General features: G+C 58.7%; 1 protein-coding gene across 1 annotated transcript in view; it reads right to left on the reverse strand.

The window, feature by feature from the left end:
- The window catches only part of FAM222A (family with sequence similarity 222 member A), a 55,457-nt gene extending 45,815 nt beyond the window's left edge, over positions 1-9,642 (reverse strand). Inside the window, exon 1 of the mRNA XM_068563592.1 lies at positions 9,512-9,642. The gene's annotated coding sequence lies outside the window, so the exon portion shown is untranslated. The remainder of the gene's footprint in view (positions 1-9,511) is intronic.
- Positions 9,643-11,276: the final 1,634 nt, after the last annotated feature.

An 11,276-nucleotide genomic window follows, 5' to 3' on the forward strand; every position in this document is an offset into this window, starting at 1 on the left:
AGTGCCCATTCCATGCCAAGAAAGAACAGCAGATACTTGGACAGCTCCATGGCACGTGCAAAGGCCCGGAGCCCAGAGAAAACCCAGTGGGTTCAGGAACTTCTGGCAGTTTGCTGAGGCCAAGAAAGCCTCCTCTCAGCAGTCAGGCCCCATGGGGCCTGCTCACCCCTGCCCCACCTAGCCCCCTGACTTTGCCGGGCCCACACTAAAGGAAGCCCCCAGGGTGGATCCCAGCTCCATGCTTGGCTCCAGCCAGAAAAACCCTGGCAAATGTTTCTTTTGGAGTCAGTTTGGGGGATGGGGCAGGGAGAAACGTTTTTTCTTTTTTATGGGAATTTTTTTTTTCCCTTTTGCATATGGTGGCACAGATGGGCCCATGATCCATAAAAACTGTTTGCAATTAAACTCCCACTTTGCATGGCTGGATTTGTCAGTTGTGTGAGCCACAAGCACGGGGCTCCACACCGACGGGGAGATGGGACTTGGGGCGGGACGGGCGGGGGCCCACGAACCTGCTCTGGGCTTGTGGCCCAAGATGATGGTGTGCTGAGACAGCCATGCCAGCTCCCTCTCTGGGCATCCCCCAGCCCTCGCCAGGAGTCGGAGTGTGGCCAGGCAGCTGGGGTGGGGCTTGGCAGGGCTCCCCTGCCCAGCGGAGACTTGGCCAGTGCTGGGTGCCCCGGCTGTGTGGGTAATGAGGGTGGAGAGGGGGGAGGTAATCACCACTCAGCCCCTGCCAGAGACTGGGGCTGGGACCCAGGACAGGCAGGAGGGTGGTCGGGCAGCACGAGCCATAATGGGGGTCTAGCGGGCAGAGTGCAACGCCAGGTTCAAGGCTGAGGAGCCAGAACCTCTGGCCCAGTTGGCAGAAAGGATATCAGGTGGTGCCAGGAAGAGCTGCCAAGGGCCAGAACTGGCTCCTTCCTCATCCCCAGGGGAACTGGCAAAGCCTCTTTGTACCTCTTGGAAGCAGGTAGGGAAATCGAGGCAGTCACTAAGAATATCTCAAGGGCCTGGGCTTCCCCTTGCCACACAAAGGGACCCTCTGCATTTGGAGCCATTTCCAAGGGCTTCCAAAGTGGAGGTGAGGGGCCTGCACCCCTTCCACTAGTCCTGGCCTCAAAATGCCACCCCAGCTGCCGCGCTGGCATGCCTGCTTAATTTGGGTTAATAAATGCATCATTTGGCTTTGGGAAATCCCGCATTCACTAATAATTGTTCCCCAATGAAAAGAAATAAGGCCCCGATACCCTCTTTCCCCCCACCCCCTCCAAGCTGGGAAAGAAAAGTCATAAAAATAGCTTGTTATCTCACCTATTGAGGCCCCGACTGGATGTTACTGCTAATTGGGTATAACATCCTTGTCTTGTTCTCTTAGAAGCTAAATCAAGAAAGCGCCGCTGCTGTGAACTAATTATATCTCCGGCCTGCAGCCTGCAGCTTGTCTCTCCCTTTATTGAGTTAAAAAATGGTCACGAACCTTCATCTTTTATCCCCACCAAGCGCTGGGTCCAGGCTGCCTGCCACGCCTGGTGGTGAGGAGAGCGGACAGCCCTGTGGGAAGGTCTAGGAGGGCTTTGGGGACACGCAGCAGGGTTGGGGAGGGCGGGAAGTCCCTGCCCCAGGTACCTGCCTGGTTCCCTCCCCCAGCCCTCACCCCCAGGCCTGGTGTTCAACTTTTCCTGGAGAGAGAGACTCTGGCCTCTCTCCTCCTTGCAGCTGGGCCCACGGGGACACCAGGAGCATTTCAGCCCGGCAGGCATTTTCATTCATTGATTCATTCAACAAATATTTCTTGGATGCCTACCTACTATGTGCCAGGCAAAGGTTCTAGGCTAAAGCCTCCAGTAGACCAGAGGTAGCCCCAAGCACCAGCTGACCTCACCTTGGGTTCATGGAGGCGCTGAATAAATACACTTAGACAGGATTGGATCATTCCTCTGCTCCAAGGTCTGCCATAGTTCCCTACTATGGGAGGGCAAAGTCTAAATGCCAAGACCACCACAGTCTCCTCCACAGCCCTGTCCCCTCCCACATTCCAGCCACATCCAGCCATACACCGGTCCCTCAACCTAAACACTCTTGCCTGTGGCCTCTGAGCTGCTTCGCATGCTGTTCCCTTCACCTAAAAGGACCCCCTTCCCTTTCCCAGAAGGCCCAGCTCTGTCTGCCAGAAGTCCACCAGCCTTTAAGGCCTTGGCCTTTAATGACACCTCCTCCAGGAAGGCTGCCCGGTCTGTCCCAGGCTGTGGACTTCAAGACCTGGATTTGAATGCCAGCTCAGCCACTCAGTAAGTATGTAACCCTGCTCTGCTTAATGGCTCTTAGCCTCAGTTTCCACATCTCTAAAATGGGTTAAGACTTCTTCCTAGGAGTGCTGAGAGGCACACTGCAGGTGCTCTGGGGAATGATGAATGAGAGGGTGCCCAGGAAGGACCTGGCTCTCAGGAAGAGCTCAGTAAATGCTATTATTATTATCCAGACTGAAAGCATCTGCAATCTGCTGACAGCACTCCATGCTGAGCATGTGATGGGCTGTGCAACTCTGGGAGTTGGAGGAAGGTAACAGACTCTCACACCTCAACAGTCTTCATGGCTGAAGAACAAACCCATATCCTCAGAGAAGATTCCCCAGAAATCCCTCGCTCTGGTACCCTGGTCCTCTGAACCGTACAGAGATGGGCTAAAGGGACCCCTGAGCTTATTGAGGCCAGGCAGGCAAGCAGGCTTCAGCACATAGGCCCCACTGATTGACTGGTGCCGCCTGCCCAGAGCCCTCCCTGGCAAGAACCCAAGGTCAGGGGAAGAACTCAGCAGGGGAAGAGGGCAGCAACTGACTGGCGATGTCTGCCAAGGGCACAGCAGTGTAAAGCAAGCCAGACCTGCCACGGATTTGCTATCCTTGACATCTTACAGAGGACACGGCTGAGGCCGGGCTAGAGTGGAGGGTGACTTGCTCAAGGTCGTGAGCTCATGAAAGCAACAGCTGGCCCAGAACTGGTCCCCTTAGCTCCTGCCCAAGGATCCTCCTGTGACAGCCCCACCCAGCCCAGCACCCTCACAGGCAGAGGACAGGCAAAACTTGTGTGGATAACAAAGGGGATTCTGTTGACCTGCCATGTGGCCCTGGGCTGAGCCTCAGTTTCACCATTTACACAACAGGGACAAAACCTTGCTGAGTCTCAGTTTCTCCATTTACACAACAGGGACAAAAACACCCTTCCCAGAACCACATGAGAATGTGGTTGCCAAAGCGGAAAGCTCTGTCTGGCACACAGCAGACACCAGCCGTGTCCTGTGATTCCCGTAATAGGTGAAGGTGTTTAGACAGAAGCCCCCAAAGCTAGCAATAGAAAGTGTCTCCTCCTCCAGGGAGCCCTCCCTGAATACTACAGCTGGAAGTAGTCATTTCCACCTCTGATTTCCTAGCGTGCTTTTGAAAGACTGGGGGCCCCAGAGGGCAGGGGCCATATCTGGCTTGTTCATTGCTGTCACCCCGCCTCTGGCACAGTGCCTGCACACTGTGAATTCCTATATTGTGGCGACCTACCCACTGTACTGTGATGGTGTGTCTAAAGCCTCACCACCTCTCAAGGCAACTGGGCTTGTTCATCTTTGCATCCCCAGCTCCTGGCAGGGAGCCTAGCACAGAGTGGTGAATCTCCCGGAATGAACGGATGAATAAAGAGCAAAAATAGCAGTTCCTGTTTACTGCCCGCTTGCTGTCAGTTCCTGCCAAGCCTCACAGCTGCCCTCCAAAGTGGACCTCTGACCCATCTGACAGATGAGGAGACTGAGGTCATGCAGATGCTGAGGGGCAAAGCCGAGCCCCCAGTTCAGGCCTGGGGACTGCAGGCCAGGAGGCTCTGCCACCTCTTCCTCTCCCAGTGCCAAGCTCAGGCCTGGACCCTGCGGGGCAGCTGCCCCTGCCTTGGCAGCGAATCCTGGAGCAGACAGCTGGTGGCTGGACCTCCCTCCTCCTCCTCCTCCTCCTCGGCCCCCTGCCCCACAGACTCTAGGTCAGTAAGTTCTGAGTCATTAAGTCCCCATCCTCAGGAGCCTGTTCACAGCCAGCCTCGGCCTTACCCCCTGACCTCCCAGGCCTTTGTCCCCTGTGCCCTCTGCACAATGGCAGGGGCTCCCAGGGCCCCAGACAGCTGCTGTGGCCGGGATGCTGGTTTGTTCTGAGGCCAGGATGACTGGCTGGGTCCTGGGCCTGAGCCCACCTAGCTCTGAAAGGCTCAGTCAAGCTCCCCCAAGCACTCCGCACACTCAAGCTCATCCCACCCACAAGCCTGTGAGAAAACTGCTATTACGCCCTTGAACAGATGAGGCAAGTGAGGCCCAGAGAGGCAAAGTGACTTGTCTGAGGACACACAGCCAGAGAGAATGCAGTCAAGGTTCATCCCAGTCTGCAACGCCGAAGCCCCTACAGAGGCTGCCAGACTGACCTACAGGCACCCAGATCATATTGCACCCCTCCCTGCCAGACACCTTCACTGGCTTCTGGCTGCTCTTCCCCTGGACAAGTCAGGTACTTAGCGCAGCACTCCTAGCTTAACTGCACATCCTCCTAGCTTAACTCCCTTTTACCTCCGCCCTCTTATAAGCTCCCCCTGCCCCTCTGGTCATGCCCCTGGGTTCTCAAGCTCCCTCCTAGTGACATCCCCATTCACTCCATACTGGGCAGATCCACCCAGTCCTCAGGGCCCAGAGCAAAAGCCTCCTCTGCAGGAAGCCCTCCACGACCAGTTGTAGTTTCCCCCTCCTCAGTGTCTCTCCTCCAGCCCTGCTCTGGCTCTGTCTGTAATTCGAGTCAGTTGCAGACTCATCTTACTCCCCATGGAGGCTGCAGGCCATCTGATTCCTTAGAGCTTTGCCACCCAGACAGTGGCCAGCAGGGTGCCCTCAACCCAGGCTGATGCCCGTTGTTTACCAAATGGAAACACAAAGGGGTGAGGGAGAGGGGAGCTGGAACCCATGCCTGCCCTTTCACCCTTCTCACTGCCCACGCTGCACCCCTATTTCTGGCCATCAACAGACCTCACACTTCTGCCCCTCCCTGGCTGTGTGACCTTGGGTAGTAATGTAATTTCTCTGTGCCCCTGTTTCCTCCCTGGTAAAATGGGGGTAGTAATAGCATCTGCATTTCTTAGGGCTATGACATAAACCCTGGGAGGTATCAGACAGGAATGATTACTATTATTATGTCTGTCTACACCCCACTCCAGTGGCCAGCGCATGAATTTAGGGTCAGAGAGACTTAGGTCCCGACCGACCACTTATTAGGTGTATAATTCTGGGCAGGTGGCTCGTCCCCAGGGCCTCTATTTTTCCCATCTCTAAAATGGTACTAACTCCGCCCCTAGGAATGCAACCCGCCCCCCCACCCACCCAGGCCTTTTGTTCCACGCACGCAGTAGGCATTGAGATATTTCTCAACTAACAAACCAACCAACGGCCCAGGTGGAAGGAATCCCTCCCCCTTCCAGCCTCCTCCCTCACCCCACCCCTCCAGCCTCCAGAATCCCCCTCCCCACCCCCAGCCCGTGCAGACTAAAATAGTCATTAGGCAGATTTCAAAAGATGTCAGTAGCTTATAATTATAGTCGACATCCTTCTGAGATAAAAGTGATTACCTTGGATGCAAATCACTTAGCAACCAATCAGGGCGGTGGGCGGCGCCCGCAGAGGTGACCGGCCAGCGCGCAGCCCTCCTCCCGAAGCCCGCCCCGCACAGGCAGAGAAAGCGCACAATAGCTCTTGACACGCAAATGGGTTAACACAATAAAGGCGGCTCCGGCCGCTGCCGGGGCAGAGCAGCAATCCCCGGCCCGCGGGAGGTAATAAGGCGGCCCTTTTGTGTGCGCCTCCCCGTTCTCACCCCCGCCCCCGAGCCCAGAGGAATCTCCGCCTGATTGAATTACGGTCCACGAATATGAGCTGCTCCGCTAGCTTCCTCAGGTTGGAGAGGGACTGGAAGGCGGAGGGCGCAGAAGGGAGACTGGGCAGGGGGGCCCCTGGCCAGGCCCCAGGCCCCCAAGGGCTCACATGGGAGCCACGTGTGCTCACCACGTGGGGTGCTCTGGGAAGGTGGGTGGGAGACACAGCACAGGCAGCTGGAAGGGTGGGGGGTCCCTGACCTGCCCTAGGGTCTTTGATCTTTGGCTCCAAGAGGGACTGGGAAAGCCATTCAAGGCCCTGTTCTGAGGATAAGGCTACCAGTGGCCATGAGAGTGTGCATTTATGGAGGGCTTATGGTATGCCATCGCCTGTGCTCAGCCCTCACTGAATCCCTAACATGAGGCTGGGCAGTGGATGCTATTATCTGCTCCTTCTCACAGATGAGGAAACTGAGGCTCAGAGAGGCAAAGCTACTCACCCAAGGTCACACAGCCAACAAGGTGGACCCACTCCACAGCCTGGCTCTTAATCACGAGCCACTGGGCGTTAAGAAACCCGGCCCAGTGCAGCCCCGGTCCAGAGCAACTGTGAAGCTCAGAAGGGATAGGGGGTGGGTGAGCTTATATGGAATTAGACCTGTGATAAGGATTACTGCGGGTGGAAGGTAGGGAGCTAACCTTGAGAGAGGAGACTGCTCAGAGATTTGAGAAGGTTTCCGCCCCACCCCCCCCCACCCCCGCCCCGGACTGGAAGGGATGTCCAGGGTCTCCGTCACTGTCAAGGGAGCCCTTACCGGATCCTCTCCCTGCTTAAATCTCTCCCATCACCTCAGCCTCCAGGACACACCCACCCCAGGGCCACCTCTTCCCCTCAACAGCACACTCCAGCACTCAGGCTTGCTACATGGCCACTCCCAATGCCCAGAACACCTTTCCACTCCCCTGCCTGTCAGGTCTCTATTTGTCCTTTCTGAGACTCACATGGTACCCCTGCTAATAGGGCCCTTCCTGACCCTCAGGCTGGGTTGGGAGCCAAAGTTGTCATTGCCCCATCAACATCCTTGATTTCCCCACCAGCTGAGTGCCAACCAAGAGGGTCCCCAGAATGGCTGAGGGCAGACTCACACCCCTCCCCGAGGTAAGCCCAGAGGGGCAGGTGACAAGGAGCCTAGGGCTAGCTCTCTTGACCCTTCCTGGCAGGCAGGTTTCATGCCATACCTTTCCTACCCCAGTACTGGAGAAAGGGGTGCTGGGGGTGAGGGGAACAGGCTGCCCACAAGGCCAGGACAGAAGCTGCTACTCTGCTCAACACTGTCCTGTAGGTAATGGGGAAGCAGGATTCAAACCCGGGTTTCAGTGTGGGAAGGCATCGCAGTGCCTCCATAGCAGATAGCCCCTGAGTCTTACAGGGACCCTTGTCCAACAAGTGGGGGTGCCTCCCTCCACCCATGGAAGGGGGTGGGAAGACCTGGGGACTCAGGAGCCAAGGCAGTTCAGAGCTGAACCTCTGCAGCTGCCTGGCTGAGCACCTGTAGCCTGTTGCGTCCTCTGTTTGAGCCTCAGTTTCCTCATCTGTAAAATGGGCCACAGCACATAAGCTACTCCAAAGAGTAACTGAGATCCTGTAAAATGCCTGGCACGTAGGGAGACGCCGGGTAAGCTGGCACTCCCTCCTGCTTGTCGCCTGGTGCTATTGCCAAGCCCAGGGAAGGGAACAGAAGGAATTGCCCAATTCTGACAGCCTCTCCCTCCGCCTTGGCTCTGGAAGTGTAAATACTCCACGGAGGACCTCCGACTGCCTGTGTTTGTGGATCTCTGGCGCACACTCTGAGTTTGTTTCTAAACTGGGAAGCTTCTAGAGGCAGCGCAAACAGCCCTTCTGCCCACCTCTCCCGCTTCTACCCCCATCTGCCGTTGCTCTGTCCTTGGAAGCCTGTGTGTTTAACGACACCATTTCAGCTGGAAATATCATCTCCCTGCCAAGCCCCCCCAAAGCAGCTCCACTGATACTTATCGACCTGTTAAATCTAGCTAGAGAGCCTGGCAGGAGAATGGGGGGGGGAAAAAAAGCTCACTACGTAGAGACTGGGGCCTGGCTTCTCATAATGACCCCCACGCACTCCCCTCTGCTGTCACCCCACCCCGCACCGCTTAAGCAATGACACAGTTCTCTAACCTTTTCCTAGAAATGTGATCACAGCAGTTTCACCCACATCCGACACCAGCAGCAACTGCTGGAAGGAACTTAGAAGAGGAATCAAAGAGCCAGCAGCAGAACGCTGCTCTGGGCCTTCACACGGAACAGGGCCAGGGCTGGGGTGTGGCGGGGAAGAGAGGGCTGCTGCCTGACCCCCATCAAAGCTGGCCCCTGGCAGGGGCACGCTTATTCAGACCTTGGCACTGATAGGCCTGACTTACCCTCCATTCACTTAACGAGCACCACACTGTGCTTGTCAGATCATCTTAAACACCAAGAGGAGAGTGGGGCAGTCAGGAGTTCAGGCTTGGCCAAGGCCCTGCCATCTTGGGGTCGAGCAGCAGGGGGAACCCCGGGACTGGAGGGGCAGCAAGCAGCAGCTCCCCTGCACCTTCCCGGGCTGGGGGTGGGTCACCCCTGTTTCCCTGAGCAGAAGTAGCCTGCTTTAAGGCTGGGGGTCCACATCACTCTGGGGACCCTGGGAACTCCAGCCTGCCGGCTGGGGTCCAGGGAGCTCTCCTCTGTAGCATCCCCTTCTGAAAGCACAAAGTTGCTCTGCTTGGGAGTCCTGCGCCCCCAGGCACTGCCAGGCTATATGGGCAAAGCTAAACACCTGTCTTTGGGGGAGGGGCATCAGCAGGGACAGCTGGCACTCCCTCCCTCCCCCACCCCATCGGGGCGCTAGGGATTTAGGTCAGAGGACTGCAGTTGGAGGTGGGGGAAGTCTGCTTTCGCCCCTCCACTACCCAAAGGCATCCAGCCTCGTCCCAGGTTACCACGACCCCGCCCCCTCCGGCCTTGGGTCAGGACAAGTCGCGTCGCCACGGCAACCGCAGCGACGTCAGAGGTCTGGCAGTGACGTCACGCCGTGACCCCACTGGGGAACTCATCGTCCCCGCGAGCTCCTTGTAGGAACGCGGCGGTAAGGTGAACCCGGCTACAGTCCAGCCTCAGAGGGCACAATCCTCAACGCAGCCACCTGCATGGTCGGGACACTACGTCCCCCTCTGAGCTAATGTCCCTTGAAGATTTCAGAGGCTACTCGGGAGAAGCCCAAGGTGTCCCATCCTGGGTGCTCCCCCAACCCCTCTAAGACGCGAGAACTCCCGGGGAATTTTCGGATGATTGAGCTGCTACCTTTGTCTGTTGGCTTTAGGGGTGGGGTGACCTTTCCTCTCCGGCATACGCCCCACCCAGGGCTCTGCCGGAGTCCTCACAACGAGCCCCCCCGTGTCCACTCCGGCCGACAGGCCGGTCTAGACAAGTTGTGCGCGGGGGGAAAGGGGCAGACAAGGGCCACTGCTGCTTCAGGATCCCCAAAAGCCCAGGACCTCTTTATTTCCAATCTGGCTGCCCCGACGCCAGAGGGTGCCCCCAGCTTCACCCCGGAACCCCGCCCCGCGGAACTCACCTAATCAGCCAGGCCGTCGAAGGGCACCAGGTCTCAGCGGCTACGACTCTCCGCTCGCCGGGTCGCAGCCATGCAGAGGTGGCAGAGGCGGCAGAGGCTGACTGAGGAAGCCCCCTTTGGGGGCCGATGCCTCTCTCCGGGTGGGAAGAGACGCTGTCGGTGTGGTCTATCCAGGCGCCGGCCCACGCCGTCCGAAGTCGGGGGTTGGGGTTCTGTCGGCTCAGCGGGGGTCGTGCCCGCCCGGGACCCGGGCCGCGCGGGCGCTCAGGCGGCGCATCCTCGCCGGGGGCCTGTGCTCACAGCGTCCGGCGGGCGGCGCTGCGCCTCCCCTCGGGGTCCTGCTCGGGGCTGCAGCTCCCCGGGGCGCCCTCTCTGCCCGCGCCAGGAGCCCGGCGACCACGGCTCCTCTCGCCGGCCCCAGCTGCAGCCTGTCTTTGTTGCTTCCTCTCGCTCGACCGCCCGCCCGTGGCTTGCAGCCCCCCGGTTCGCCCGAGGGTGGGGGGGTCGCCTTCTCCGAGGCTGCACGCACCTGCAGCGGCCCGACTCCTCGCCGGGCATGCACCGGCCCCCGCAGGTTGCAGAGAGAGGCGGCGAGAATGCACCGGCCCCTCCTCCTCCTGCTCGGAGCCCCGGGTGTGGGGGGAGGGGAAGCCGGAGAGCAGCGGCAGCCGCGGCGGCGGCAGCGGGCGGTGGAGGCTCGGGTGCAGCCCCGGGGGCCTCGGCGCCGCGAAATGGTCCGGGTGGCGCTGGGCGGATGTGAGGACGGCCCGGAGGATGATGCACTGGACGTTCGAGCTCTCGAGCTGCGGCAGTGGCGGCGCGCGCCGGGCTCTCACGCGCCCATGGCCCCGGGCGGCGCGTGGGGGCTCCCGGGGCCTCAGCCTCAAGCCGCCTGGCGCGCGCCGGCGCCTCGCCTCGCCTTGGGCCCGGGTGCCGCGCGCCGCGCCCCACAGGCGGCGTGCCCGGCTCTTCGCCTCCCCCGGGTGCCGCGCGCAGCCTCTCGGCGGAGCCGTCAGCCCTGCACTCCTGCCCGCTGCTTCGCTCCGGTCCGACTGACAGGCGCTAGCGCCCGCAGCCGCCGCCGCGTCTCGGCCCCCGCCTGCCCCCTGCGGTCTGGCCCAATCAGCGGCGGCCGAGAGGCGGTTACCAGGGTGACGCGGCGCCGCGTCCTGCGGGGGGCGGAGCCGGGGGCCGCCACGCGCGCTTTTCGCGGCAAAATTCAAAGGCCGGCAGGGCGGCTCTCCAACCTCCTCCCTCAAGCTGGGGCGAGGCGGAGCCTGCCTCGCGAGGACTGCAACTCCCGGCATGCAGCGCGCCGGCGCCGGTCGTAAGGGCCCCAACTGGGGGCGCAGGGCATGCTGGTACTTGTAGTCCCTTTGTCGGGAACGAGGGGTGGAAAAATCGGTATCATTTTATTGAGCAAGTATTTGGTAGCACAAGCTAGGTGCGTTGTCTGCATTGTTTCACTTAATTTTGGAAACATCCCAATGAGGAGTTTGTTAAAAATAATAAAAGTAATAAAAGAAGCTAACACATGTAACCAAGTATTGATACTTTACCTAAACCTCACACACAACCCTGAGAGATAGGTATTATCACCCTCATTTCTACACATGAGAAAACTGATATAGCAGGTACTATCATTATACTCCCAACTTATAGAGAAAATTGAGGCTAAGAGATGTGAAGTGACAGTCCAGAGTGTTTTGCCTCAATTCATATTGTTGGCAGTGATTGATTTTGGCATCACAGCTGAGATCTGTGG

This window comes from Eschrichtius robustus, chromosome 14 (genome assembly GCF_028021215.1).
Source record: "Eschrichtius robustus isolate mEscRob2 chromosome 14, mEscRob2.pri, whole genome shotgun sequence".
Lineage (NCBI taxonomy): Eukaryota > Metazoa > Chordata > Mammalia > Artiodactyla > Eschrichtiidae > Eschrichtius > Eschrichtius robustus.